At 34.7% G+C, this 24,228-nt stretch overlaps 1 long non-coding RNA gene across 11 annotated transcripts in view; it reads left to right on the top strand.

The window, feature by feature from the left end:
• LOC137863708 (uncharacterized) overlaps positions 1 to 24,228 on the top strand; it is a 315,617-nt gene that overhangs the window by 65,226 nt on the left and 226,163 nt on the right. For 2 of the 11 annotated variants that reach the window (XR_011101054.1, XR_011101056.1), the window contains exon 1: positions 9,072 to 9,203. The exons of the other annotated variants lie outside the window; for them this stretch is intronic. This is a non-coding gene — a long non-coding RNA (uncharacterized lncRNA). Of the gene's footprint in view, positions 1 to 9,071; positions 9,204 to 24,228 lie in introns of those variants that run through there. 11 annotated transcript variants of the gene reach the window in all.

Below are 24,228 nucleotides of genomic sequence, written 5' to 3'. Positions count from 1 at the left end.
AGAAAATAATAAATTTTCTGTAACTTTTTTTTTTTATTCCGTATCTGAGTGTGGCAGATGCCTCTGGCCCAATGATGGCAGCCTGGCAAAGGGAGGAGAAGGCCTGGTGGAGGCCAAGGCACACAGCCATTTTGTGTGTGGCTGCTGCAGCGATTCCCAGAATCAGGGAAGCTGATCTTTGCCTTCAACTTCCCTATAGGCTGATCACTGTTTTCCTGTTGCATCTAAGCCTTTCCAGCATGATTGCTTCCTTTGTTTTCTGCCTACCCTTCTGTTATCCCTCAGACAGTCTCTCACATAAAGTCCAATGCAGATTTCAAAAGGGGGTCCATACTGTTCTCATTGGTGGCAGTAGCAATGCCTTGGGACCAGCTTCTTTTCTCTTATGGGTGAAGATCTAACATAGCCAGTGTTTTGCAGCTGAGGTGCTGTTCAGCTTTGTTAATCTCATTAGATAAAAATGCTTGCTTTAAAGATAAAAATAAGTAAGCACTTTCTGAAAGATTGATTGATCAAACTATAAACAGAAATGTGTTCCTGGAGGGCATGGACTGTTTTTTGTTTGTTTGTTTGTTTTTTACTATTTATTGAAATGCAATGTATTCTGTTCCAATTTTTATTGCTTAACTTAACCCAACATCAAAACCAGTTACAGCGATTATGAGACCTTGACTTTTTCTTTAGGGGAAAGCTATCTAAGCAAAGTCTTGTTGTGTCATTTTTATTTTTTTAGTCTCTATTTAGTATTTATCCTGGAGGAAAAAAAAAAAATAGAAAAGTGACTGGTATTTCCCCAGAGCATATATTTAATGAATCAACAAAATTTAAATTTGATGATTTTATTTTCCTGAAGTCATTCTTAGCGTCGGTAATTAAAAAATCCCTGATCTTGGTTTGTCTTACAAGGAGCTATAAGAAGGATCATGAAATGATAGAAGAAGCAGCCCCACACAAGAGACTGACATCTTTTTGCTTAAACAACTGTTCTTTTCCAAGAAGCTCCAAAGAGCTCATTCATTGATTTGAGAAGAACTATAGTGGTCAGTCATCACTTGTCAGAATCCATTCCTCCTGTGAAGGGGGCCCCATTGGTTCCTGTTTACTACCTAGAGGTGGCACCTCCTCTGTAGTGTGCAGAATATAGGAAAATAAGATTGACTTGACTTGCCATGAAGTGGGGTTGGTGTGCATAAGGGTGTTTGCATTACTTGCCTAGGAATTCTGAAGCTTAGGATTTGTATGTTAATGGTAACATTTTTAAAACATGCTTTTTTACTGAGTTCTGTTTGTAAAAATGTTAGGTAGAAGCCACTGTTCTTCAAGATTTCATGTTGATTGTCTCAGTGACTTCAGTGACAATTGTTTACTTCACAATCCTAATGCTTTTTTTTTTGGTATTGTTGTTTGTTTTGTTGTTGTTGTTTTTGTTTCTTAAGTTAGCATCTCTAGAAAAGCTTGTGTTAAGATCAGGATATTGAGCTGTATTCCTTCAAGCTTCTGTGTGCTATTGCCAGAAAGAAAGATCCTGCTAGCCAAATCTATCCTTGGTTAGACTTCTGAATTTGCATCAAGGACTAATCAAGTTGCATTGATTTTGCTTTACAATTTGATTTTTGCCTAACAACTCTGTTGTTAGTGAGTTGCCAGAGTCTTTCTTTAGCTTACAGAGCTTTTTTAGATCTACACAGCCAGTAGTGGAGAAGGTGCAGAGCGTGGGTTAGAGGAATGCTGATTCAAGTAAACAGCTACAAGTTGGAATGTTCAGAGGGAGCAAATCCATACTAACCACATTTTGTAGAACATTGTCACCAAAAAGCTTTATGAAGAAATGTATGGAATGTAGAGAATCTGGATTACCCATATACTGTCTTCTGTTTTTTGGAGGTTTGTGTTATTGTGCTTGAGGTGGCTTTACTGTGGACGCAGAACAACTGTTACAAATTATTACAGCTGTATAAAACTGGACTTTACTCCTTTAAGAAGTTATAGTTACTTTTTAAGTGAAGTAATGTTCCAAATCTGTAATAATTTTTAGTTCTATTAATACAGTAGTTCTGAGATGGATACTTCTGTTACAGAGTTGAAATCCAAATAAATAAACAAAACAATCTGTGCTATAAGTATATAGCTACAGAAGATTAGAGAGTTGATTAAAACCACTACAGCTATAGAAGCTTCTTGCGACATTAATGATTTCTAGCCAATGTATTTTGTAAAGAATTAATGAGTGCCTAGGTTATGGGTTTCTTCACTTTGGTTTGGGTCACTAACATGCTCATTAAAGCTTAAAAAGTGCTCTTGGCCTCTAGCTATTTTTTTTTTCTCCCTGAAAATAATTTGCTGAGATAACTATGCACTGTGTTACTGCTTAATGCCCATGCAGTGCATTGTAAAGTGTTGACTATTTGTGCCTCTGCTTAAGAATGGGTGTGAGTGATGCTTTGCCAATTCATTGAGCAGGAGGGAATGGATCTTGTCGTGTTCTAATGTAGTTGAGACCATGCTTACGTCAGGCAGCTGATCATCAAAAAATCTGAGTGCAACATTTATTGTAATACCTTTCTTTTTGTCTTTTTTCTCTCTATAAGGAAAATTTAGGGTCCTCAGGACTATTAAGAGAAAAATATGGATTTTTAAAAAGTTATAAGATCTCATGTGTAATACTGAGAACGGCATTATTCCAAAATGCAAGTTAGTCATGAAAATGTAATTGGGTTTCCAACCTCTCTTACTTTACAATGAACAGCATACAACATTTGGTTTGGAAACTGCTTTGTTTTAGTTTATTTTGGTAAGAGCTTACACTGATTTAATGGTTCTAGTAAGTGGGATTTTAAGATGGAGATTTATGATAGTCGTAAGATTCTTTTCTATACATAGCATACTGTTTTGATAGCAGTCCTAATTTTTCAGTGAATAGAACTGGACAGAGATTTTTATTTATATATTTTTTGTCACTCTTTTAAACCCAGCCTTCCTTAGAAGAACTTAATAATAGGTGAATTATTCCTCTAAAGAAAAAAAAAATGCAAAGCAGGATTTTTTTTTTCCTTGGTAGAGGATACAGAAGAAATTCAGTGTCATTAGAAACTTAGATTATCAGATAAAATGCACCATTCCTTCATGATGATGTGCCTGTCTGTGTCAATCATGCATGTTCTCTGTGTTTCAGAACATGGATTTGGGACTTGATGCTTTCTGTATCTGGAAATGTTAAATATCCTTTTTTGTGCTAAAATTTTAGATTACTATGGGGACTTTGAGCAGTGGTCTTTGAGCACTGTTTGTGGGTATTTGATGTTTCTGCAAACAGAAGTGTATCTCAGTATTGTGATATGCTGCAACATAGGCTCAAAGCTGGGAAAAGTTTCTTTTGTTGTTGTTTAAAATACTTTGCGTTGGAAGAAGAGTTGCCTTAACAATATACAAATCGCATATGGAAAGAAGTATACATTAGATTAACACACAGGAATTGTATTCTCAGGGTAGTATGGTTCAATTGCTACTCTTATCACAAATGACATGGTTTAGATGGGTTTTAGTGAGTAGTTATACACTAGGGAAATATACCATCCAGATCAAAGTTAATCCTATTATGGCATAACTCCTTTAAAAACCTAAGGGGTACGAGCCCCACAGCATTGTTAACTGTTAGCAAGTACCTATTCTCTATCATTATTTCATGCATTTGTAGGTCAGCATCATTTTTCAGGCCCTAAGTACAAACATTTATGACTTTATTATCAAACTGTGCATCACCTCACACTTCAGATTTGGACACTATTACAGCTGTCATTTCTATTCTTTTCTCTTCCCAGGTAATTGTAATATTAAACCCTTTTCTATTCAGATACTATTATACTTTTTACTATACAGTATTCAGATGGTACCTGAAATACTATGTGGCTTGCATAACAGTAAGTGAGTGGTCACAGATTATTGATTTTTCAGAACTTTTGATTTATTAATTAAAAAAAAAAAAAACAAAAAACCTTCGTAATAATTGTAATCTCTCTGATACATGATTTTGGCATGCATTGCTAAGGAAACAGCCTTTAGCAACATACAATGTGTGTTCTTCATTGTATTGGTGTGACATTCATTGGAAAGGACTGTTTTTCTAAGAATAACAAATGTGATTTTTTTTTTTCTTCTTAATGAAAATGTCAACCTCATTTAGAATAATTTATTTCTGGGGTGCTTTCTTTAATAATTTTCCTCTATGTTTTTTTTTTATTATTATTATTATCGTTACTGAAGAAATAAAAAAGTATAACCTACCAATGCGCCTTTCACCCTTCTAGCTTTTATACTGAACAGGAGAAAATCAATTGCTAAAAATCTGGGAACAGCATAGATTGATACTACACAATAATACACAAGTGAGAAAAGTGCAGCCATGTATTTTCATACTGTAAAACAAACATACTTAAGAATTTTGCTATAAAATGGCACAGAAAAAAATGACAATTTAGAAATAGGGAAGTCTTATTTAGAAAGTTGCATATTTCAATGAGATCGATTCACTTCCATATTCAAAGAGGCAGTTAATTTCTTATTCTCAGCTCCTGTTAAGTCATTCCTTATGCTTTAGCTTGTTGAGTTTCTGAAAACAGCTTTTTAACTTAACCTTTGTGTATTTATTATTTTTCCCCCAGACATTTGAATGAGAAGCAGTGGGTTAGGACAGAAGAAAGAACGTTTGGTAAATAGCTTTTGTTTATATATAAATAGTGTGAATTCTTCCTAAATATCTTCTTCCCTAGTTTCAGTGTTAGATCAGGCAATATCTTATACAATGCATATCCAGAAAAACAGGTAGCTAGAGTGCTATCTTGGTATTCTGGGTGTGACAAGTCAAACTTGTCAGTTATAAAGGTTCTTGTTGAAATTGATTTGTTGACATTATTTTTGTTACACCTGTGTGCAAAAAAGTCAGTGCAAAGCTGCAAATTTACAGAAATTAACATTGCAGAATACATGACTTCAGTGACAAAAATTGAGCCAGGTACTGTCTTTTGTTCCTGTAGGAACTTTGTTCGCTTAACAGTCTTGTTGTTGAAGGAACTGTATCAGTACCTTATGATGACAATTTATGTCATGCTGGTTTGTAACTCCCTCAGTCAATTTTGGTTCCTCTTAGTACTGTACAAATAGAGCAGTGCATTTTTGTGTAGTTACAAGTAGGCATGGTATGTACATGTAAACCTTTTGTGCCATTGTTTTTAATTAAATGATCTGTGTTAGTTGAATGGGGGAAAATCAAAGTGGAGAAATGTAGTCATCTTTGCAGTTTTGATGACTTAGAATCTTGTACTAGAAATATTGAACGACATTTTTGTGTGCATTAGCAGAGTTTATTCAAGATAGGAAAAGTGAACCATAACTGTCTTTCTTAGCTTATGTTTTGTTTTTAGCTTATGTTTTGTTTTTACCTTTTTTTTCCTAGTTACTTTAAGAAGACCCATACTTTGCTATTAATTGGCCAACTAGGGAAATCTGCCATAGGAAAAATGCAGTTCAAATAGTCTTTCCTACTGAATAGTATTTGTTGGGAAACTTTTTTAAACACTAATAAAACATGCATGAACAACTACCAATTATTTAGTCCAAAAAGAGTTTCTTAAAAAAAAAAAAAAAAAAAAAAAAAAAGGCATGGAAATTATCATACAATAATAATAAAACCTGAGTTTATCACCTAGGGCATGAACATATGTGCTTCTAATATTTTCAGGCAGTAGACTAATTAAGTTCATCAATGTACTTCGATATCAGTTTAAATAGTGGATTCCAAATTGAGAAAAATTAAAATTTATTTGTGTGAAATGTGCAGAGCTGCAAGTCTCAAAGTGACATTGGATGTTTATCCAAAAGGTTATTTTCTATTTCTGTGAAATGCCTCTCTTCTCCAGCTTACATTAAATAATAAGTATATATTGATATAGGTAAAGAATTGTTTTTTTCAGGATGAAGGTTTTCTTCACCTGGTTGAAGAAATTAAAGTAAACAGAAATATGTGTATAGTTGAGGAACGTAAAATCTTGTTCCACTATTGGAAGTCTTATGTTATTCTTCCACAATATTGAGACAGAAGTTGTGCATGATACTTAAAATTTCAGCATTATACGATGTTTTCTCAGAAATTAGTCTTGACCCAGGAAATGTATCAAATCACATGAAAAATCTTGTTTTTCTATGCAGACATCTTATTACAAAGAATAAGCACATGTTGTGTTTGTTGGCAAGCTTGTCTAAGTTTAATCAGAAAACTCAAAGGAATACGTGCTTGGTTTCCAGAACTTAAACAATTTATGTTTCTTTTATTTATTTATTTATTTTTATTGAAGTAATGTGTGATTTGCGAGGCTGTATGGGTTAGGTGTGAAATCAGATGAACTTCAGTATTTCCAGTTACATTACACTGTGACTAATGTCAAAGACACCCTGTGAAATGAAATTGCTGAATTTCACACAGTCCATGTACATAAGAGAAAAGAAAAGGGACTTCACTTGACAGCTGGTAGAGAAAAATCAGCATTTCTCTTGTTCTGGTGGCAATAGAATAAAGGATTTCTTTTCAAAGTAGTATTATGTAGATATTAAATAAAACCCGACCATTTAATTCTATGTTCTAAAGTGGTTTAGTGTCTTGCCTGATAGATTCTGCCAATAAATTCAAACCAAATCAGATACAGCTTGCAAAATCTTTCAACTATTTTTCGATCATTAAAGAGGCTGATGCAGAATTTCTGAGACTCTACTCTGCTTTAATTATTTTTTTCTAATTACTGCATGCTTAAGATTATGCAGAATTTGAGCCTGAATGTAATTGTTTCCTAAAAAAATAAAAATAGAAATCAGAGAACAAGATTAATATTTACCCTAATGCATAAAGTTGTAAGAAGTTAATGCTTAAAAATAAGCTTATGTTGTGTTGATTTGTTTATTATTCTGTTTTGTGAATTCATTTTCCTCAAAGTTACGCAAGTCAGTTGAACTTCAAGAAAGAGGATTGATTAATCTAGCACATCCAAGCCCTATTGTGTTTCTTTCCATATGAGCGCTCAATATTAATTACATCCTGATACAGAGGAAGCAAACCAAAGATCCAGTGGTTACTTCTAACTAACAAAATGCAAATGAGTCAGAGAAGGGTCAGTTCAACAGGCATCAAATTTCATAGATCCAATAAATGTAATTCAGTTAATGCATGGCAGACAATATGCTCCTCGTACAAGTCTGGGAACATAGCTTGGTTTCTGGCTAAGGTTTCTACATTCTCTAAGTTTGTTTTGTTTGCTCATTTGGTGATTTGCATTTTCAGTAGTTGCTTATACTGTATCACATTCGTGAATCTCTGCTTCAGGATAAGTGAAAATAGTGAGTCTACTAGAAAGGAGCATGTGCATCTGTAGTGCAACACTTGAAATAGTATCATACACGTACACCCTTATCTGCCGTTACCTCATTATCTAATATCTGCAGGGGTTGAAAGATATATACCATGGCATAGAATAAATTTTGTATTCAGAAGTCATTCAAGCTTTTAAGCCTTAATTTTTCATTTAGATTTGGGGCGTAAATTCTTGAGGTCATTATATGCTTAAGGATACTAAGCTGTTGGTATTTGGTCATGTCTTTCTTGTGACCTAAATGATTTTAAGCTCATGTTAAGTCCATGTTGGAGCCAAGCTTAAAGATGGAAGTTCTGTTTAATATGTTATCTTTATTTGTATTGTAGGTGAGTTCTGTACCTTTAAGTCAATATTACTGTATTCTGTTAACTTTTGATTCATATGTAATGTTGTAATTCTCTATTAAAAGACGCCCAAGGTTGGCATGGTGTGGTCATAGTAAGTAAAGGATCACTGAGCTGCTTGTTTGAAATAAGAACACTGCACACCTGATAAATGGACTCGTATTGCCTTTGCCATGGTTTCTAGCAAACCTTCTGTCAAATTACTGAAGGGACTGGAAACACATGCCATGTCCCTTGTCAAGCATTCTTCTCAAAGGATATCTAATAACTTCATAAAAGCAAGTGCAGAATTATTGCAAGCCTTCTGGGTCTGTCCCACCAAAGCTGTTAGTGTTCAAGCACCTTGTTTTTGAAATTGTAAATCTGCCACTTTACCTTGTATTTCGAGGGCAAGGCTAAACACAGAAAAAGAAGGAGCTACCAGGGTATCCATGTGGTGCAACTCTGAATCCCTACATAGGTAAAAAGACAAGTAAATGCACAACATTAGGATTGTTTGATTTGCACTGCTGCTGATTCATCTGTGCTGAGCTTTTACAGTGTAGAGGTTCTCTAGGAAAATGAAACTTGTCTCTCGCCCCAAAAGTAGCCAAAAATTAACTTTTTCAAAAAACTAAGATACCAAGCTTATAAATTGGTGTATCTAATCTTTAAATTTATTTATTCAGTCAGTCTGCATAAGTAGAAGGGATATAAACATATGTTAAGCACCAGGAAAGGCAGCCAAGTGGGAAGATGAACTAAACAGATCCCCTTCTAGTTCTAAACCTGTTTTTTACTGATTTTTTAATGCACAATGTCAGATGTGAAATCAGCATTTTGGTGGGAGAAGGAAGTACTGTTGTAGAAAAAAACTAGCATGCAAGTAATTTAGGCTTGACAGAACTCTATTAAGGAAGATTTCAGAAAATCAGAGAAACTTGGATTTTATTTCATATAATATTTAGTTACATGCAGATGCAGAGAGATGTTTAACAATTTTGTTGTTGCTTTGTTTTTTGTTGTGTGTGGGTTTTTGTTTTTTTTTGAGAAGTTCTTAAGATCTAATTTCCAGTTATTTTGAATATTCTTTTAAACAGAGTAAAAGGAGGAAATCATGAGTACTGATCATTTGGAAGAGAGGATGTATGAGGAAATCTTACCTGTCCTAATAATCATATTATTAACGATGAGTTAATCCTAATGATGACTCTTGTGCAAAATGTACTCTTGATTCTATGATTCTTTTTTTTTTTTTTTTTTTTTTTTTTTGTGAGGCAAACTTCATTAGCCATTATTGGTCTAGAGTTTTCTGCCAGAAAATCTATATTGTCTGTTTAATGTATTGTGTTTTCATTATTATGGACATCTAGCTGATATATGAAGTAGAAGAAAGTTTCCAATTTGCCTTTTTATAAGAATAAAATGGCTCGGTGTGCTGGAGCTGGTCTGGAAAGCAGGAAAAGTGAATATTTTTCACATGAGATCAAAATAAAGCCTTAGCAAAAGGGAGCTGATTTTCATTGTTCTGTCCAGTTGTTCTGGTATGAAGTACTACAGACTATTGATTTTTCCTTGTATGTGCCAATTTTTGTTAGTCTCATTAACAACAATTCCTTTTTCCAAACTCAGTTTTATCCTCTTTGATCAGAAAACTCGTGTTTTGGCCCAGTTTCAACAAACGCCTACATATCTGCTGTTGAAAACTTTAATTTCCTCCTCCCTCTTTAAAACTTATATTTTCAAAGTGCATGGAGAACAATTTTTATCAGTAGTAAAGAGAACCTAAGCAGCAGATGTAACCACATAAGTATCTTGTATTGGTTATAAATAAAACTTGAATAATTAAGAAAACAACACTTTTAATTTAAAAGATGCTTGAAGAACCATGCTATTAAAAATATGTAATCCTATTAAAAAAAAAATGCATCTGAAATAACCCATGGTTAAGAGAATCTCCTCTATATTAGTTACAGTTTTGATTAATTGTTCTGTATATGGGTTTTAGATCTTAGTGTCATCTTGATTCTGATTTCAGTTGTTCAGTAAGAATACCTGATTAACACGTTGTTATCCCATTCTGTGGTTCAGTGTTGATTACCCTTACGTTAGCAATGTTCTGTTGATAACTAATGAAACTGGTATAATGATCATGAATTATGAATGTGTGTATGCATTTGTAATAAATTGTATAATCACTGTGGTCTCATCTTGCTTACATTGTATTACATTTCATTCAAACATTACATGTAATTAAAAATAGGAAGTGATGGGCAAAAGCGTTTGGAAAATTGAGAACTTCGTTTCAACCCTTGAACTTTCATCTGAACGTTAACATATATTTTACATTTGGAAATCAGAAAAAGGGTTCTTCAGTTCTTCCTTTGCATGTTTTCCCATGTCTGTTTCTGTAATTATCAGAAGTAAAGCAGAAATGTCTCTGTGTTGTGAATCTTGGCTTTGGTACCTTAAGGAAGGGGCATTTGAAGTGATAGAAACATTGCTTGATCTAGTATTCTGGCTGGCAAAGGGAGAGAATTGTTTCTTTTAAGTGAAACTTCACTGGATGTTTTTGTCTGAATTCAACACTTTCCAAACTTTATTGTTTGCAAATGTAGAGCTGTAAACAGTTGATAACATTGCTTAAGAATAAGTAACGTATTAGTGTTACTTTATCCTTAGTATTGTTTTCTATAAATTCTTGTTCGAATGTTCATGGAAACATAGAAGTCTTGTTTCTTCATTATTGTAAATAACGAGTAGGGAAGGAAATTAATTATTTTGCAGTTATGCAAAAAATTTCTAAAGGCACAAAGGGGAAACATAAGACTCTTCTGGATGGGCCTGAGAAATGGTGGTAAGTCATTACTGCTTCTTACTTTCTCTAATATCAACAAGGTATTGGCAAAAAGGTCTTTTCCAAAGAACTGGATGCCTGTATTTGAAAATGCGCAGCAGGGGTGTTACTACAGATCTCTTGGAACCATACCTAAGAGTGAGAAGGATGTTAGTGCTATTGAGATTAGTTTGTAAAGAAATGTCATAAACAGATGTCTACCTGAAATTAGCTATGTTTTTAGTAGAAAGTGGGCACCACACCTGCATGAAGAGTATTTTCAGAATGGGAAAAGATTCACTCATGTCATACATGCCTTTGAACCAAGTTGATAGTCACTATCAACTGAAAAAAACTGCACTCCGAGACATAAAGGAGGTTAAGTGTGGCACGACATGTCAGTTCTCTTTGTAGAAAATAACTAAATAGGAATGAGGACTTAAATTAAAAGCAACACTCTTGAGTTTTCAAATCCAACAACTTCTGTAATGAGGAATATATATGCTCTTTGTGAATTGGTATTACTTAGTTATAGGGTACAGTAAATAACATTAATATGAATGACATAGATAATATCATAGTGGTTGCTAAGGAAACTATATTCACTGAATATCTTTTTTGTTGTTACAGTGAAAGCTGGCATCTATTTTAGAATGATCTGGACAACTGAGCATGTAGTTTTCACACAATTTTCCTCTGCAGATCATCCATAAAGCTCATTAGAAAATACTTTATTATTTGGATTTCTTGAGATAGTCATTGGGAAATCTTGAAATTTGGGGTCCTTATTTCATTTCTTTACCCCACATATCTTGCTGTGCACCATGATAATAACTCAATATCATTTTGAAAGAGGTAAATCATAGACTTTGCTTTGATTTATTTTTTTTATGGCATTCTGTAAATATTTGATGAAGAGGTCTGATTTGCCAATTATGATACAATATTCTTAGTGCAATTCATTATCAGTTCTGTATTCTAGGAGGTGTATAAACAGACTGTCTATGGTTTGTACAGGATATCCACAGGAATCAGTCAGTCCTTATCTATGTGTAGTATGTGTTTGGTACAGACTATGGCAGTTCTTGTGTAAACATGTTGCATACATACAAACATTTTTGTTGCTCCTGTGTACTTCTAAGATGGAACAGTATGCTGGCAAATCAGTATTATTTCAGATGAATTTCCATGAACGTGACCAATCCGTCCTGTGCTGCTTTTGTCAGTAGTATAGCTGCACAGTCTCTTCCATCAAACTGTTTTTTTATGACACTTTCAGTCTTCTCCTTGAAGTTGATTTCTCTCTACTATCAGGAGTTTGTCTCCTGTTGATGGGGGGAAAAAAAATCAACCCTCTCTAGCAGGAAAAAAACACCTTTTAACCTCTGATACTTTGCCATACAGAAGTACGCTGTGATTGAACAGACTGTTTCTTGATATTGTAACTTGACCCAGTTTCTGGAAGAAAAATAAAATTGTCAGTGCCTTGATATGTTGAATTTTGAAATTTGCAGTATATCATACTTGCAAAAAACACCTGTAGCTGACAGGAATTTCAGTGCACATAATGCAAGAGATTCAAGGCCCTGTTCTGGAGACAGTCACAATGCGTAGTCCCAGATACACTTCAAACTGCAGTTTGAAAGGTTCTGGTTTTAAGTTTATGTTTGTTTGTGGTTTTTGTTTTTTTCTGTAGTGTATGTACAGAAGCAAGAGGTGCCATACAATTTTCCTGTTGCCTAGAAGGTATTGACTGCACAGGAATTACTTTTAGTATTTAAAAAGAAAATCTTATCTCTATTGTCAAAGGCAGGAGATTTGTAAGCTATACAGCTGCTGCTTCTGGATGATATGCAGGCTCATTGGATCAATTACATAGTAGATATATTATAGAATCATTTCATTAATTTGTGTATCTCTGATACACAATTGATGTCGTGAATTAGATTTTTTATTAAAGGGTGGAGTTGTTGTTGCAAAACACTAAAATTCTATATTATTTAGATTCTTAGAAGTCTGAAGATGTTTATGGGCCAGGTCACAGATTCCAACCAGACATTTGTCTGAACAAAGATTTGTTTTGGTTTTCTCAGTGAACTATATAATATGTTCTGGCCAGGCAGTTCCGTTCCTGACATACAGATGCCCATATTACAGAAGCCAGCAGCATTCTTGGTATCAATTCGCTGTCTTCTTAGTGTTCATAGCTGCAGGGTATGGAAAACTCACCCAATCTATGCTATGCTTCATTTAGAACTAATCATCATTAATAATCAGAGAGAAGAACATTCTTGTGGCTAAAACACATAACTTGAGTTTTAGGTTGCCTGACTGGGTGTCTAGATAATCTAATTGTTGAATGTTATCAAGAGTACTGTTCCTTTGGGCAAGTCCCTTGCCTCTCTGCTTTTGTTTTTTAGTCTCTAATAAATGAGAGTTGTTTATGTATGCTTGTGTGATTAGTGTTCTTTAAGTGGACATAAGGTGAGACAGAACACACTTCTATTTCCTCTTCATTTTCTATCACCTTCCAGCTTTCAATAACACCCACATAGCAAATGACCTTACGTAGAGTATATATTTCAATTGGAATTCTCAGGGTAGAAGAAACCATTCTCTACCTGTAATGTGTATTGCTACAAAGTGTTTAAATAATTAAAAGTATATTAAGGTAGCTAGTTTGTAGTCCTACCTTGCAGTTAATGTTCAAGCCTTTACGTAACCTCTGAAAAAATAACGTAAGCCCAACCCAGCTGTTAGGGTGCTAGAGCAATTTAAAAGTCAAATACATAAAACATTATGGATGTTTCCACCTCAATAGATACACTTTAATATTGCTGCTTTTTTGAAGAATTTTATCATAGAAAATGGATAAGAAATGGATATTTGGTTTTAAGGACCTATATACTCAAATATTTGAGGGAGATGCACTAGTGTGAATATAAGGCTTATATTCTTTGCCTGTTCATGATTCACAGAATATATGGAAGACCCAGTAGGCAGAAGCAAGAATGTGTCTTCTTAAAATGGGGATGGGGGAAATCCATGATATTTAGGCATGTCAATAAAGGGAAATCAATCTTTTACAAAGCTGCTTTTCTTGTTCCGATCTCTTGTCATTAAGTTCTTCCACTTGGTTATACTCTCTTTAACCTATGTAAGTGTAAAGAAATGAAAAAGCCTTAATGATAAGTATTTAAAAAATCTACTTCACGTATCCATTTGTTCACAGTGATCTTCCATTCACGTAGCTCACAGCCTTAAAATACTCAGACTCTACACTGCAGAACAGCCAACTATTTGTGCCAGCTCTTGTTCTCTTTTTTTAACCAATCCTTTATTTTCTTCATTTTCTTTCATTCTGTATGCACTGTGAACATGACTTTGGAAGCTAATAATTTAATATTTGAGCTGTTTAGCAGTCTGTTCCACTGAAGGCCTTATATCTTTGTCTCTACAATATCCTGAAACACTTTATGTGCAGAATAAACAGCCTTCACAGTACATGATTTCAAAGCTTGAGTGCTCTACTACTTTACTGAATGCAGTAAATTTTAGGATAGATTCCCATTCATACTTTGGCTTTTAGTATGTCTAACAACTTTTAGAAACTGCAAATCATTACGTAAATGCAACAGAATTGTGGTGTGCTGAATGTGTAGACGTTTTACTGTGCAACAAATTTATAACCATGTATTTATACTATAAATACACATATGCCAAGTTATTAAGTTATTTCTTAACTTAATGTAGTACACAGAACTTTACCATATTAATTCATTTTGTAGTTACAACAATCATGTTTTAATATGAGCTGACTGAAGCTGCATAGTCTGCTGTAAGAGATTCATTGGGTTCTTTAAAAGCTTTTCATAGCAACGTATACTAAACCGTATATTAAAAATAAAAAAGATTTTGTGTAGGAATAAATCTAGCACACTAATAAGAGGTTGAAAGGCAGCATTAAGATTGCTTCTTAATTTAGAAGCTCTTGCTCAGCACTGATGGAAACTCATAAAGCAGGTCACAAGGGGGAGAATCCAGTATGCTTCTAATCAGCTAAATTCTTTGTAGTCCAGATACATGGACTATCTAGATTTCAGCTGGTTTTGGCAAAGATTCATGATGTAGAATTACTATTACTTGCCTATAGAGGACTTAAATTTTCCTCGAGTCTATCTTCCATCTGTAAATTTAGGCAAATTTTAGAGATTGTCATTCATCATATGGGCCTGGTCTTTCCTCAGTGTCCATCTACAGGTTCTGGATTCTGTAATGTGAAAGTGACATTACACATTCTAAGTTAAATATAACTTAGTTAAATATAACTTCTAAGTTATTTTTTTCATTTATTTATTTATTTATTTATATTTTTTTTCCTGTGGGTAGTCCTGCTCAAATCTTTACATGAGCAGCCCTTGGAAAGATATACTATGTGAGATGCTAGGTAAATATTCTGACTTGAAACACAGACTAGTAACTATCCTGCTATGCTCCAGTTATATAGCTTGAATTACAAATAACTTGGAATCAGTTTGTTGTGGTTTAAAGCTGAGAATTTTTAATTGCGTTGAAAAAGACTGAGACACAAGCTGTTTACTTTCTGAGCTGTTACGTGTGTTCGTTTTCTGCATGGTGTCATGCTTCAGAGCACTGGACTAGTCATTTGTTCATAGCCAGCAATGAACTGAAATAGTTGCAAATGTTACTTGTAGAAAGCATGTGTATTCTATTCATTTTGTGCATTTCTGTCCAGTGCCAAATGTTGTTTCAAGATAATGCTTGTTTCCATTAGAGTTAGAAAATAAAATATCAACGAAGAAGGGCATAGTATGTAAATGGTTTCTATTTTACCTTTCTCTTCAGTGAGTTAAATATACAAATCTTAAATTTTTGAGGCCATCTATACATAGTTGTTTTGTTGTTGGTGGTTTTTTTGTTTGTTTTTTTTTTTGTTTAATAAGTACAATAATCTGTTTCTTTGATGACATTACTTTGATTTGTTTATGTGTGTGTTACGTGTATGTGTCCAGGAAAAGTTTCAAAATCTTTTTCAGCATTATCAGCTAGTCCCTGCAATATGACAAGGCGCATGGCAGATCCTGTCATATACTTCTTGAACGTGAAACGTCACTGTTTATCAACTCAATATAATCCAAATTGGATCTACAGCTTGGCAATGTAGCAGAGTCTTTTCACACAATACTTAGCTCTGGAAAATATTAACAAACTTTGCTAACCTTTGTTTTGACTTTCACTCTTTGAAGTTAATTAAAATACTGAATTTAGTTATTTAGATGCTGATCCTGAATACACAGTGTATTCTGTATATTTGAGTATAGACAAGTTGAACAGCACAAGATATCTTGCAAGTACTAAGAAGCATCTATTTGTTTGCAAGAAAAGGTTATTGGTTGCTGCTGCTGAAATTGCAGCTTGGGTCATATTGTGAATTCTAACTTGGGGAATTGATAAAATGTATGTCTGTTCATGTGAGGTCATCAGTTCAAGTTCTTGCAGTAGTAATCACCCACAGGTATTTCTGTCCATTCTGGCCAAGAATTTAATGAGCCTGGAACTTTTCTATACATTTCCTACTCTGCTTTAAAGATAGTCTTCAGGTTACACTGAAAGACAGGAATAACAGCATGAGGATCCTGAAATTGGACTATTTCTGCTGATCACTAGAGAATTTTGTTTGTTTGTTTATTTGTTTGTTTTGGGGGGTTATTTTCTGATACTTTCCATGGCTTCTTAAGGAAAGCATGCCTCTTCTATTCCTCATCAATTGTGCAATTATTTAAATTGTTGAAGCAGGTAGTTTACTGCTCCTATTTGTACTGCTGATTTAGCTAGTTACTCAAGTCCTCCATGCCTGACAGCTCTCCCCTGAAAAATATATAAGACTGGTTACCCTTATAAATGATGCTCAAATTCAAGGTCAGGTGACTGTACTGTAAAAAGCCAGCTCAGGTAAAAACACTTTGCATACAGAATCACTATAAGGCAGTAGCAGATTACTTGGACAAGATTATGGAAATACAAAGAATGTGGTTCTAATTCAGTGTCCTGTCACAAGATTTTGGAGGAGTTTCTTTTTTTGCTGTTTTATACCTAATTTCCCAGTGCTTAATAAAAAGATAACAAGCATTTTCCTTGTTCTGTAAACAAATTCTGGATATTCTTAGGTGAAAGGTACAAAATGCTGGCATGTGTCAAATAATAACAACTTATTTCTTTATGATATACCCTGTTATTATATAATGAACAAGTTTGTGCTGAAAAATTGCTTTAATTCTGTTTCTGATCTGCTATATTTTCCTAAAAATTTTACTTATCTTCTTAGTGCAGAAATTAACTTGACAAAATGTATCTCCTGAAGTGCTTATCCAGTAAATATTTTGAGCCCTTCTACTTTTTAGTGGAAGCTATTTTGTGTCTGGAAGATTTTAAATGAGGTGATAAGGAATCACACTATAGATAAGATGTACTTTTGTGCTTCTGTTTTGTCTGAGGAACTTCAACTTTATGTGGGCTCTGAGAGGTAGTCTGAATTCTCTTCTAGGCTTGTGGTGGTTTTGAGCCACATTTGTTAGCTGTTAGCTCCTTTGAAGTGCTAAGCTTTCCTAGTGTGTGTACTTTTTTTTACTTTTTCTTTGAAACAAGGAATATTGAGAGTGTGAGTGGTGTGAGCATCATCTTAATAAGATATATCTGATTGTGTAAATGTTAATAGCATTAAATGTGCTGCCAGGATATAAACAACTCACTTAAATTAATAAATCATAATTATAGAGGTCAGTAGGTCTTGGTTCTTCTTTTGACCCTATGAAAGCCCCTATATATTCTTCTTCTTTCTGTAATAGTACCAAAGAAAATTAATCTGAGAAAATTCAGACTTGTAACATGTACCTTCTTTTCCTGCTCACCAGTGTATAAAAATGATAACATGAATGTATTTCTTGCATTCCTTATCTAGATTTCAAGGGTATATTTCACTTTAAATAATGTGTCTTATCTAGTCTACCATGCATTTTTTTTAATTTATTTTTTTGCTATGTAGAGCATATGTTTCTTCTGTCTGCAAGAAAGTTCTATAGGTTTTATTCTTTTCTATTTTCCCAGCTTTATGTTGCCCCAAGTTATAAGAAAACAGAGGTCATACAAAGTGACTCTTCAGAGTTTGTCTACTGTCACAGTTATGAGCCTCACACTTTCACTCCCTACTTCTCAGCTTTCACAGTTTACCTGTGAGATTCAGGATTTCTCAGACACAGAAATGTCAGAGTGACAGTTTGGCTTAGTGTCAAAGTGTTGTGGGTTCTAAACTTGAGCTGTCAAACAGACTATAGTCCAAAAGGAAATGGAATTATTATTCCTCCACTTAAGGTGGCAGATCATAGATATTTGCCTGTGTCTGGTTCTCTTTGTGTCAAAATAAATGCCTCATTCTTGTATAGATATTTCATACACAAGTACTGAGCAGTCTTGAAAGAATCAAACTTGACCTAAATTCCTGCCAAGGAAATTTACCCCACTGAGCTCCTTATAAACTACGTGGAAAACAACATGGAAATGAAGTCCTTTTGGAGTATATAATCACTACAATATAAAGTTGTGGAGTATTTTCAGAGAGTAAGTGGTGAGAGAGATGTATAATGGAATGGAATAGAATAGAATGGTTCAGTTGGAAGGGACCTACAAAGATCAAGTCCAACTGCCTGATCAGGGCTATCCAAAAGTTAGAGCATATTGTTAAGGGCATTACACAGCTACCTGTGAGGAAATCCCACAGGAGATCCCACCTAGAAGCAGATCAAGGTGGAGGCCAAATCACATGCTAGGAGGTCTGTTCACACAGGCCTGATTTGTTTTTTTTTTTTCCTTTGCTGGAGGGAAGTAGTATTGTGTTGGAAGGGCTGTGGTGTATTCTTCACATAGTGCAGTGCCATGGCTGCTGGTGAGCAGAGAGAGAAAAGCTGAGGACAAGCAAGTGCAGAGGCACTGTTCGTCTGCCAGGTCACTGACCAGTGACTTTTCTACCCAGCAACACAAGCATTGCCATGTTCCTACACCTCCCTCAGCTTCCATACTCTGAGCTTCAGACCAGTGTTTCCTTAGTACTGCAGCCTCCAGAGACTGTTCCCTATAAAACCTTAGTGTCACTGCTCAGCTGTGGTGTCTTGTGAATGGCATCCCCAGTGGGCCAAGGCAGAGTCTGTCTCTTTTTGAAATAATCTGTTCCAAAATATCTCAGCCGCTTCATCAAGGAGATGCCAGTCTATTTGCAAGAGCATTCCTGCTGTGTCTTCCTGAATAGTTACATTTTTGTTGTCATCATCATCTTCCTCAGACTAATAAAAATAAATCAATGAAAAACAATGGGGAGCAAAGGGGACAAGAGTAATGATCAGGCATTGTCTCATACACAAAGTAGTGTTTCAGCCTCTGAAATACAAGCATCTCCTCTGAGTGTTGATACTGTCATTCCTACTGTATATACTCTTTGTACAAATTTGTGTATTTCCTAAGTCCTTGCACGTATCCTTTTTTTACTATGTTAATTTTTGACGGGAAAAATTGTTTTGGACATGACCAATCTGTGAGACTGATGATGATTAGCAGAGCATGGTATTAAGTGATCAGTGATGGAATTCGGAAACAATGAGATGCATATGTCTGTCTTTTACCAGCATATTTTTATCCTGTGACTTAGTTTTGAAAATGCTGCTTTTAATATAGTTCTGTAGCAGATCTTCTCTATGAGAAGAAAATAGCTGTCAAACATCTTAGAGTGCTTGGTGGGGACATGATTGCAAAATTGATTCACGCCTGAGGAGAGCTAATGGACTTGGACTTCCTGCAGTTTTTACGTTAGTCTCTTACACTTCAGCACCATATTCTGTATTTTCTGACCTCTCTTGAAGTGTTAACAGGCTCATACCATTCCTTCCATTGCCACTTCTTTCACAGCATTCTCAAATCCTTCTCACGTTCTAGTTGAATAATAGATAACAAGTACCATAATTAATTCCTGTTAATTCAATTTTGATTGGTTGAAGAAAGAACTATTGAGCTGTAATGGAAGCCTTTCCTTCTGCAAGAGGCACTAAATCTGATGATAAATCTTTATTACTCTCCATCCTTCTCTGCTCTCCCCCCCCCCCCATCCCCCCCTCAGGAACTTAATGGTCTTTGAAACTGTGGTAGTTTTGTCATATTGGTTATAATTAGCTAATCAGCTCAAAAGTTAATAAGTATGACTGACATATGACAGCATCACATTGTCAATTTATACTTCTCAGTGTGATCAGGTCAGCTTTCTTTTCTCAGAAAAGTGGGCAAAAAAATCTAAAATGCCCTTCTAACAACATCTAGAGACAGTTTCTGGTGAATAAAGATATTTTTGCAGTATCTCTGTAAACCTTTACTTTGTTAGGTTGCAGGTCTGAGATAGACATCAGGGCAAGGATAGGTAGTCACTTGTGATATTATTATCCCATTAACAAGTTCACCCTGGTCAAATGCCACAAATTGAATGCAGTTACACTATGAACATAACCAAATGATTGAGACAGCAGCTGAAATAATCACCCTGCTTAAATGTGACGGTCACATATAAGGGCTAGGATTGTATGCAAAATCAAAATGGATTTTGGATGAACATGGGTAGTTATGTTAAAGAACAAAAAATTCTTGAACTGTTGTTATTTCAGTGTTTGCAATTTTGCATCCATATACCATGTGTGTAGTCCTGTCATATTCCTTGAATACAGTAATTTACACTGCAACAAAGGAAACTGCATAGTGATCCCTTTGTGTGGCTCTTACTGTAAACTCTCAGTTCTGTTAATGATTTTAGTACAAACTGGGGGTCATATTTAGTGATCATGGAAGACAACTTTTAAAGGAGACGACTGTTTTAAAAGCCATTTACAACTCTTAAAAGCCATTTAATCTTCTTTCTTAATTGTTGGTTGATTACTCAGGGGATTAGAAGAAATATAATGTACAGTGCTGCAAATGATCAGTTTTGATTTGAAAGTTTCAATATCTGTCTGGATAGATAGTAAAAGGTTTTACTGTGTCAGGTACTTTAGCAAAACAACTACTTTTAGTTTATGTTTTCTTTCAAATTGCATAAGGCCATATGTTTCAAATAATTACTGAAACCATGTAAAGAAAATAATTTACATTTCCCAACTTTTCTTTGTGTGACAGTCAGCAATGATTTTCTGTGTATTAACGTTCATTTCTGCCTGTTTATTAGTTTTGCTGACAGCCTGGCATCTTCTTATGCATCTTCCAGGTATCTTCTTTCTAATGCAGCAGCATGAGTGCTTGAGCTGTCTTAATAGTTCATTAGCCCACTTTATGATATTGACTTTCAGAAAGTAAATGGCAGAGAGAGCTAGGAGTTGGGTGTCTGCTTACTCTTCCATGGAAGGCTGGGGGCCCTCATAACAAGGTTCAGTGAAGCATGTTGCAGATAGGTATAAATATTTGGATGAATTGTATACTGCAAGCTTAGTGCTTTGAGTGGAAGGGAAAGTGGATTTTTAATTATTGGCAATAGTAACAAAAGAGAAAAAAGGGGGCTTACTGAAGTGCATGTGCCCTGATCCCCATTATTAATGAGTTTATGGCTATCAGCAGCTGAGGGTGTCTAATATATTGGGATTTACATGATGGCATATAACAAATACAGAACTTAAAGGAGCATATTAATGAGAAACTTGTATCCATAATTGAAAACTTCTGAAAATAAATATATTTAATTCTTCTCTACATTTAATCAAGCTAATAACCTGAAAGTGTGTTTTGAGTGACTCAGCTCTGCTAAAACCATTGTTTTAAAAAAAATCTTTTAATAATTGATTTGGAATCTCCAATCCATGCACACATTTATCTTGTCTTTCTATCACTACAGGTTATTTGTAGCATTTCCTCTTGTCTGTAGTTACTTTAGAAAAGTTCACTTTCTTATCTTCTGAATAAGTATGATGAGGACTTGCACTTTTTATTTGTTTCTCATTGATTTCCTTTCTTTTTTTTCCTTTTGCCAGTTTATCTGTTTACATAGGTTACTAAAAAACATACTCTAAATGAATTGATAATTCATGTTAATGAAAGAAAGGTATTTGCAAGATTAAATGGTGAGCCTGATAAAGCTCTTCCAGTTATATGGCTTTAAATATTTAAAAGAAGATCTTATGCAAAATTCATTCAAAACATAATTCTTCCTTTTCTGTGCTGTATTCTTTCATACCTTCTCAATCATTGCCTTCCTTTCCCTTCCAATGTGTGTGGGGGGGCCGGGGGGGGGAAGGTAAATTAATGACATACTGTATTTGTGCAGTTACAGTTCTGAAAATACAGGGTAGTATTTACAATCTTAAAGTCACGTCAGTTTACAGTCATAGTTTCATACTTTGACATTCCTTTTCATGTTGAAATAATTGCAGGAATAAATGATTTCATTTAGATGTCTCTTACTGTATCTGCATATGAAACAGTTTTTAAATGACAGGAAACTATGTTCTAATTAAGGGGTAGGTCTGCATATCCTTACTCATGGGACTAGCTCTCATACATCTAGTAGGATGCATTTATTTGCATAGAATTACCTGTGAGGGCAAATGTTCTTATGAGTGTTCTGCACCCCACATTTCTGAGGGCCATTTATATCTTCAAGTGAGAGGAGTTGATGAAAGAACTCTGATTACTTGGTTGAAATTAAGTCTCCCGAGGTAGCATTATAGACTTTTTTTTTTTTTTTTTTTTTTTTTCCAACCAGCCAGACAGGTTTTGTGAAGTAGTTGAAATGATAAAGCCACATATTATTTTGCCACTGGAGGTCCAAATGATACCCAGTTCCTCCTTTGTAGATTTGACTGTGATTTATTTTGCAGAAGTGATTGGTTTGTTTAAAATAACTGTAAATTGAGGAGGATGAAATACTTGCTCAATTACTCAATGTGATCTAAACCCATTTCTCTTAAAAGAAGAAAAGATCTTAATTTCTTCTTTTTTATTATTTGGACAGCTTTGCAATTTTATTCAATGTTAATATTCTTTGTCATTAGAAATAGTGTGAAGCTGTATATAACTTGAAGTATATTTCATGGTCACTGCTATCTCCATGTATCTACAGAAAGGGGAGATATTTCACATTAATGTCAGTGACACAAATTGGTGTTTATACCAGAATTATATTTGTTTCCATGGTAACTAATTATTTAAACAAGAAAGGGGGAAGGAGAAGCAGAAGATTTAGGTAGCATATTTGAAAATAAGGTCAGGTCATAAAAGTGATGACAAGCCCTGTGGAACTTTACTGTGTTCTTTTTTGTGTGTTTTAAAAGACACTGCAGGAAAGTATGAAAAAATCTTTGCTGCTGTCTCTGTTATTAAGATGCATTAAAATTTTGTGTGGCACATGATTCAGTATTTCAGGGGAAATGCATCTGCCACTATTACAGTCTGCCCAGCCTCCAAGTTTTCTTGCTGTGTGATGCTGTTGAAGCAGTCTCCTGTTCTCTTTGAATCTTACCATCTTGGGCTACTTTCTGAGATCCATTGCCTGTTTGTGCATCCATATTCCAGGTATTTGTACAACCCTGGTGTTTCAAGTTTCAGATAAGTCCAGCACAGGAGTTCAATTTGAGTTGACTGCGAACATCAAGGGTTCCTTTGCTTGGTGTCTCAGTCAAGCACCCATTGGCAGAGATCATCTCAGTCACCCATGCCAACAAAGCTCTTTCTGACTTATGCTTCGTTTTTGAGATGAGAAGCTATGTGGACACGTTTCTGGCTTGGGTCCACTGATTTGTGAGGGACTGGTCCCCTTCACAGTGCTGTTGAGGTTTGGGCAAGATTTACATCCTCAACAGAATGGGGCTGCACATACACAGTGCAAAGCAGTTGCCTACATCGCACAGTTTGAGAACATATACTTGCACTCTGCTTGGAAGAAAAATGTCCTGTTAATCTGTCATTTCTACTTTCTGAGATGTGCAGCTAACTTTTCTTTCCCCTGCCTCTGCCAAAGAGGAAAGGGGTAATACAAGTGGAATATGGCATCATTTATATTTTCTGTGCTGAGGAGTAAGAAGAGGAGTGCACCTTTTATGTATGCAAAACTTCAGAGTCACATGTATTAGGGAATGCTTATACATATATGTGAATGTACATATGGGCTGCATATCTCAGAGAATGCAGGTGTAAGAAATGTTAGTTTTAGATGTATGCAGCCACATGAACTGTTGTTTTCAATCAGAATTCTGTTCTCTATTATTCATGAATAAATGACTGAATCTACCTGTGATCTGCTGCATATAATATATAAATATTCTCCATATGTTTGTTTATCCATTTTCTAAGTATGATACATAACAAAAATTACATGAAGACTTCAGTACATCAAAAGGTGTCAATATATGAACCAGTGCATTCTATAGTACAATAAAAATAGATAAAATTCAGTATAGATCAAAGAAATGTCATAAGCTATTGCTTCATTTCAGAAATAAACATTACTTAAAAATTTATAAAAATCCATCAAAATTATTTCATGGAATAACTTGAGAGAACTTTGTATAATCTACATGTGATTTTTATGCGATTGGTGTTTAAGAATAAAGTGATTTTATCC

This window comes from Anas acuta, chromosome 13 (assembly GCF_963932015.1).
Source record: "Anas acuta chromosome 13, bAnaAcu1.1, whole genome shotgun sequence".
NCBI lineage: Eukaryota > Metazoa > Chordata > Aves > Anseriformes > Anatidae > Anas > Anas acuta.
This window is presented reverse-complemented; position numbering and strand designations above follow the sequence as displayed.